This window comes from Ceratotherium simum, chromosome 10, assembly GCF_057802395.1.
Source record: "Ceratotherium simum simum isolate JZ-2026a chromosome 10, ASM5780239v1, whole genome shotgun sequence".
Lineage (NCBI taxonomy): Eukaryota > Metazoa > Chordata > Mammalia > Perissodactyla > Rhinocerotidae > Ceratotherium > Ceratotherium simum.
Genome location: NC_141909.1, coordinates 79,284,130 through 79,290,916, shown reverse-complemented (window position 1 = coordinate 79,290,916; position 6,787 = coordinate 79,284,130). Strand labels below are relative to the sequence as shown.

The following is a 6,787-nucleotide window of genomic DNA, read 5'->3' as shown; positions in this document are numbered from 1 at the left end:
TCTTTTCATTGCCATTTGCGTGGAGTATCTTTTTCCATTCCTTCACTTTCAGTTTGTGAGTGTCTTTAGGTCTGAAGTGTGTCTCTTATATGCAGCATATATATGGGTCTTGTTTTTTTATCCAGTCAGCCACCCTATGCCTTTTAATTGGAGCATTTAGTCCATTGACGTTTAAAGTAGCTATTGATAAGTATGTACTTACTGTCTTTTTTTACTTTTTTTTTTTCTCAATGTTTTAGTAGTCCTTCTCTGTTCCTTTCTTCTTCTATACAGAATTGATGGTCACTTTAGTTTGACCTCTGTCTGAAAGCTGTACTCTTTAACTCCCCTCCTCCCTCCGTTTATGTTTTTGATATCATATCTAACCTCTTTTTTGTGCATTTGTATCCATTACGTTCTTATCATGGAAATAGATAATTTTTCCTATTTGTGGTCTTCTCTTTTCCCCTTAAATCAGTCCCTTTAACATTTCTTGTAGCACTGGTTTCTTGGTGACAAACTCCTTTAGTTTTTGCTTATCTGGGAAAATTTTGATCTCTCCTTCCATTTTGAATGATCACCTTGCTTGGTAGAGTATTCGCGGCTGTAAGTTTTTTCCTTTTAGCACTTTAAATATATCGTGCCATTCTCTTCTAGCCTGTAAGGTTTCTGCTGAGAAGTCAGCTGATAGCCTTATGGGGTTTCCTTTGTATGTAACTTGACATTCTCTTGCGGCTTTTAGGATTCTCTCTTTATCTTTAATTCTGGACATTTTGATTATGATGTGTCTTGGTGTGGGCCTCTTTGGGTTTATCTTGTTTGGGGCTCTCTGTGCTTCCTGTACCTGGATGTCTGTTTCCTTCCTTAGGTTAGGGAAGTTTTCATGTATTATTTCTTGAAATAGATTCTCTGCCCCCTTGTCTCGCTCTTCCCCTTCCGGGACACCTATAACACGGATGTTAGTGCGCTTGATGTTGTCCCAGATGTCCCTTAGACTGTCCTCACTCTTTTTAATTCTTTTCTCTTTTACCTGTTCACCTTGGGTAATTTCTTCTAGTCTTTCTTCCAGCTCACAGATCCGTTCTTCTGTATCCTCTACTCTGCTTTTGAGTCCCTCTAATGAATTTTTCATTTCCAGTATTGTATTCTTCATTTCTGATTGGTTCTTTTTTATATCTTCCATTTCTTTGTTGATATTCTCACTGAGTTCATCTATTCTTCTCCCCAGATCAGGGAGCATCCTTAACACTCTTAGTTTGAACTCTCTGTCGGGTAGGTTGCTCATTTCTGTTTCACTTAGTTCCTTTTCTGGGGTTTTGTCCTGTTCCCTTACTTGGAATGTATTCTTTTGCCTCCTCATTTTGCCTCTTTCCCTGTGCTTGTGTCTACGTATTAGGTAGGTCAGCTACATCTCCTGCTCTTGGATAGGTGACCTTATGTAAGTGATGCCTTAGGAGGCTTCCAGTGTGCTTCCCTCAGTTCTCAATGTTCCAGGGGTGACCCCTATGTGGGCTACGTGTGTCCTTCTATTGTGGCCTGTTAGCTCTCCCTGTAGGCGCCCATGGAGGCTGAGTTATGCTCCTGGCCAGCTGTTGTAATGCTCAACTGCTTGTAGTTGTTGTGGGCCCTTCAGTCTCTTTATCAGGTGTGGGGATCCCCAGCACAGTTGGCTGTAAGTTCTAATACCACATTTGTGTTGCAGTATTTCTTTTAAGTGAGTAGGCCCCCAGCGTGGCAGGTTGTTAGGCTCAGGGCCTTACAATTGCTGTAAGCCTCTAGCCTATTAGGTCTCTTGTCAGCTCTCTGAGGATTGCAGCTGGGTGGGGCTGGCCTCAGGCACAGGAGCACCCAATTGTTTCAGGCTTTGGAAGGTGGGGCAAACCTCCTATGTGGGTCTTTGAGAAGCACAAGTCTTCTGCAGCTGACAAGCCCTGCTGCCCACAGGTCCACACACACAGTCAACACAGTCCTGCCCCGTGTGAGCGCCCCGACCTCCCCAAGCGGACCCAGTCTCTCCACAGCGGGAGCCCCACACACTCCACCACTGCCCCACACTCTCCACCCGCTCCCTGTACACACCCTGCCCCGCTCAAGTCGGCTCAGTTGCCAGGCTTCAGAGAATCCAGTCACCAATCTATGCAGGCCCACACGTTGCCTGAGGGCTTGTTGTTGGGTGGGGCCAGTCTCTAGGGTGGGCTGCCTGCCCTCGCTGAGCTGGATTAAATTGGTGCTCTAGCGGGTGGGGCAGACCCTGGGCTAGCAGGCCTCAGGGAGAACTCCAATGGCGTCTGTGTCAGCACGCTCACATCAGGCCACAACAATGGCCGCCGCCAATGTCCCAGTCCCTGGAGAGGTCTCACCCCTCGCCGAGATGCACTCAGGACCTATTAGGTGAGTCTCTTTTCACCACAGCACTGTGCACCTTTCTTTCTGGTGATTTTAGGATGCTTTCTGAAACGGCTGAGTTTGTGCGTGGGCCCTTTAAGAGCCAGTTTTAGTTTCTTTGTGAACCGGGTTTTCTGGGGGTGCTCCCCAATGCTTTAGTAGCAGGCAAAGTCAGATATTATGCCACTCGTCTCGATTGTGCTGGGTCCACAAAATGCCCACAGCGGGGGCGCTCCCCGGCTCAGGGCCCCGCGCCTCCAGGGAGGGTGCGTACCTGTGGGCTGCTCTCAGCGGCCGTGAAGCTGGCGGCTTGTGAAGGCGGCGTTTTCCTCTCCAGAAGGGAGTCTCTGCCTCTTCCACCTCAGTTAGGATTGTCGTTGTTGCAGGAGTTCCTCTTATCCAGTTTTCAGTTCTGTCTCAGGGGTAATTTTTCCACGAGTAGTTGTAAATTGGCTGTGTCCACGGGAGGAGGTGAGTTCAGAGTCTGCTTATGCCACCATCTTGACTCCGCCCCTATTATAACTTTTAAAAATTATTATAAAATACTTCAAGTACACAGAAGAGCACAGAGAATAATGGAACAAAAACCAGTATATTCACTAGACAGTTTTGTTAAAACTCAATATTTTGTAATATTTGCTCTAGATATTTTTTAAAGAACAGGAGTGTAGAGAAAATACATGCTCAAACATTACTCTTGTAGCATTTCTATAAAGAAATCTGATAATATCTGTTAAAATTAAAATCTATACACACATTTGACCAAGCAATCCCACTCTGGGCAATACAAGCTCTCTCAGATGGGAAAGCACCAGTATGTAAGAATGGGGTGCAAGGGCGCTACTGCAACTTTGTCCATGGGTGCACAAAAGGAGGACCAAAGAGATCACTCATCAACACAGGGGTGATTGAATACACTGGGGCACATCCAGAAAATAAGTAAACGCCCACTTTTCCAGTTGACTCAGAGATTCTCAAACACTTTTACTGAATGAAAAAAATCAAAATTCAGAGAAAGATGAATTAAAAATCAAATTTTATAAAAGAAATAATGACCAAAGCACTCTATAAGTGTGTTCATGTATGCATTTGTGTTAAACCTAAGCATAAGAAATCAGTGGAAAAATAATGTTAAATTTCATTAGTCCAAAAACATAAAAACTGTAATAATAATAATACAATATGCCATTTTCACCTATCAAATTAAAAAACATTCAAAAATGGAAACACTTGCTTCAGGAAATGCTTGGACTTTGGAAGTATGTATTTGAATAACCCTTTTGAAGTACAACTTGGAAATGTTGGTCTAAGAGCCTTAACAATGTTATTATACTTTGATACAATAATTTCAATAATGGACTCAATCCTTTAAAAATAAGTCAAATAAATACACAAAGATGTTCATTATAGAAGTAAGTATAATCATTGAAACCAGGAACAGAAAGGTCTTAATAGAGGACTGGCTAAATAAATTTAAAATGTGTACACCATTATGCAGTAATTAAAGTAGATGATGATAAAAAATTTTTAATAACTTCAAAAACTGCTTATGTAATAACATTAATTATAAAAAAGAAATACAATTATATATAGAATATGATATAAACTAGGCAAATAATTTTTTTCAAGACAATAAGTAATACCCTAAAAAGCTCACAGAGATTGTTTCTGAGCAATGAGATTACAGGTGACCCTATAATATAGACTTCGTTGTAAATCGTCTGTAATATTTCTGTGAATGGGTAAACCCATTCCCTGACTCTTTATATAATGGCGCCACCCTCCTCCGCCAATCACTTAATATCATTCTGTTTTCCTCGTAGTACTTTTTCCTGTCTGAAAAATCTTACATCACTCACTTATTTGCAGTCTCTCTCCTCCTATTAACTGAAAACTGTGACAGCAACGAGCTTTGTCTTCTTCACTGCTGTATCCTCAGCACCTAGGACAGTACCTGTACGTAAGGCTCTCAACCACATTCGCCGAATGAATGAAATGTGTGTGAAGACAACTTTACAAATATCAGTTGTGGTTCTTTCAGATGAGGAACAGAACAATGGTGTTGTCTCCATTCGCCAAGTGACTCTCAAACGAGTTAATCCAGATAATTTACATCAAGGTAAAATTTTAATCTAAAATGTTATATATTTGAGGTAAAACTGGTAACTTCTTAAATTTTCTGGACAAATCTCAGTTCAAACACTTAAGAGATGTTACACTATTTTATATTTAGCTGTTAAAGGAATTTATGAATGCTTTGAAGATCCAAACCACAGGCTAAACTACTTCAGGCTTATACTGAACATGTATATCGACCTCCCATCCCTCCAGAGAGCCCAGTGAGATGACAACATAGAAGCACAAAGAGGAATAAACTCATACAACAAAGAACACAAGGAACCGGGATATCAGGAGACAAGAAATTTCAACAAATTTCCAGAGGACAAGAAGCAGATGGATAAGGCAGCAAAGGAAGCTGGAGCTCAGGTTAGAATTGTCGGGGAAACTGTAAAGGGGAGCCACTGCCCCTACGGAGGCCCTGAGAGTCTTGGCCTCAGAAACGGCAGGTACGTGGGCAGAAGGGAGAGAGAGGCGGGAAAACAGAGGGAATGATTGAATGTGAATCTAGGGGACAGCTGTGCCAGTCACCTCTCTCTCACCCCCTTCCCACTCCCTCCAGAGCACGTGGAAGGCCAACATTGCCACTATTGAAAATTACCATAAAGGACGTTTTCTCTAAAGAAACTGCATCCACACTGTAACGTGTAACCAGTTTATCTGGGAAGGTGGACATCTTCTGTCATCGACACTCCATTATAGAGTACTCTTCCTGGCATCCTGGAGCCAGGATCCACTCCAACCCAGTTGTCCCATGCCAAGCCTTCTCAAAGCACCTGTGAAGGAACAGTTCCTTTTCTAAAAAAATTTTAATCCATTGCAGAGTCGTATTTTTTTTTTCCTGTGATGAAGACTAGCCCTGAGCTAATATCCACTGCCAATCCTCCTCTTTTTGCTGAAGAAGATTGGCCCTGGGCTAACATCCATGCCCATCTTCCTTCACTTTATATGGGATGCCACCACAGCATGGCTCGACAAGTGGTGCATCACTCTGCACCCAGGACCCGAACCTGTGAACCCCAGGCCACCGAAGTGGAGTGCATGAACTTAACTGCTGCGCCACCAGCCCAGCCCCTGTAGACTGTTATTTTTTAAAATACAATAGAAATGAATTACTAGAAAAATTAAATTTTAAAAGCAAAGACATACAAAGTACAAGCCCAAATGTCTTATTATTAAATCCACGAGACACAGATTGCATTTCAATCACTGTAATCAGAACAAACTTAAAATAGGAAAAAAATTACAAAAATGGTAGACATTTATTGAAAGTGTGCATACAGGTATATAAAACAGGATTATTACATTAATAAGTTTTTGTCATTCTGCAATTATAACTAAACAAGAGGTTATAAAGGAAATAGGAGGGCCGGCCCTGTGGCTTAGCGGTTAAGTGCACACACTCTGCTTCTGGCGGCCCGGGTTCGGATCCCGGGTGTGCACCGACACACTGCTTCTCTGGCCATGCTGAGGCCACGTCCCACATACAGCAACTAGAAGGATGTGCAGCTATGACATACAACTATCTACTGGGGCTTTGGGGGAAAAATAAATAAATAAATAAAATTATAAAACAAAAAAAAGACTACATATAAAAAAAAGGAAATAGGAACTACTCATACAAAAAATCTATGAGCTTTGCATGGACACCATGTATAAAAATATTATAAGTTTTATTGTAAAAAATAAGCCCAATTCTTGCTTTTTAATTTAATACATGTTGAATTATCAACAATGCTATTTACAGAGGATAATACATATTGACACTGTTTCTGTGTACTTTGTTCTTTATTTTTTGAGACATAATTCACATATCAAAAAATTTGCCTCTTTAAAGTGCACAAATCTGTGGTTTTTAGTCTATTCACAAAGTGGTGCAACCATCAGCACTAATTCCTGAAGATTTTCATCCCTCCAAATGGAAACCTCATACTTGTTTGCAGTCATTCTCCAATCTCCCCTCCCCTAACCCCTGGTAACTTCTAATCTACTTCCTGTCTTTAAGGATTTACCTATTCTGGACATTTCATATAAATGGGATAATACAATATGTGGTCTTTTTTGGCTGACTTCTTTCCCTTAGCACAATGTTTTTAATGTTCATCTATGTTGTAACATGTATCAGTACTTCATTCCATTTTACGGCTGAATAACATTCTATTGTATGGATATACCACATTTATCTATTCGTTCATCTGTTAATGGACAATTGAATTGTTTCCACTTTTTGGCTATTATGAACAATGCTGCTATGAACATTAATATACAAATTTTTGTGTCAACATACATTTTCAATTCTCTTGGG

General features: G+C 41.1%; 1 long non-coding RNA gene across 3 annotated transcripts; it reads left to right on the top strand.

The window, feature by feature from the left end:
* The first annotated feature begins 2,040 nt into the window (after positions 1-2,040).
* LOC147916191 (uncharacterized) lies at positions 2,041-5,999 on the top strand. Of its 3 annotated transcripts, XR_015553500.1 has the most exons (4): positions 2,056-2,370; positions 4,406-4,483; positions 4,696-4,931; positions 5,045-5,999. It is a non-coding gene; the product is annotated as an uncharacterized LOC147916191 (long non-coding RNA). The 3 variants fall into 3 exon arrangements; XR_015553499.1 differs by having other exon boundaries at positions 2,041-2,370; positions 4,598-5,999; XR_015553498.1 differs by having other exon boundaries at positions 2,055-2,370; positions 4,696-5,999.
* The last annotated feature ends 788 nt before the right edge of the window (positions 6,000-6,787 follow it).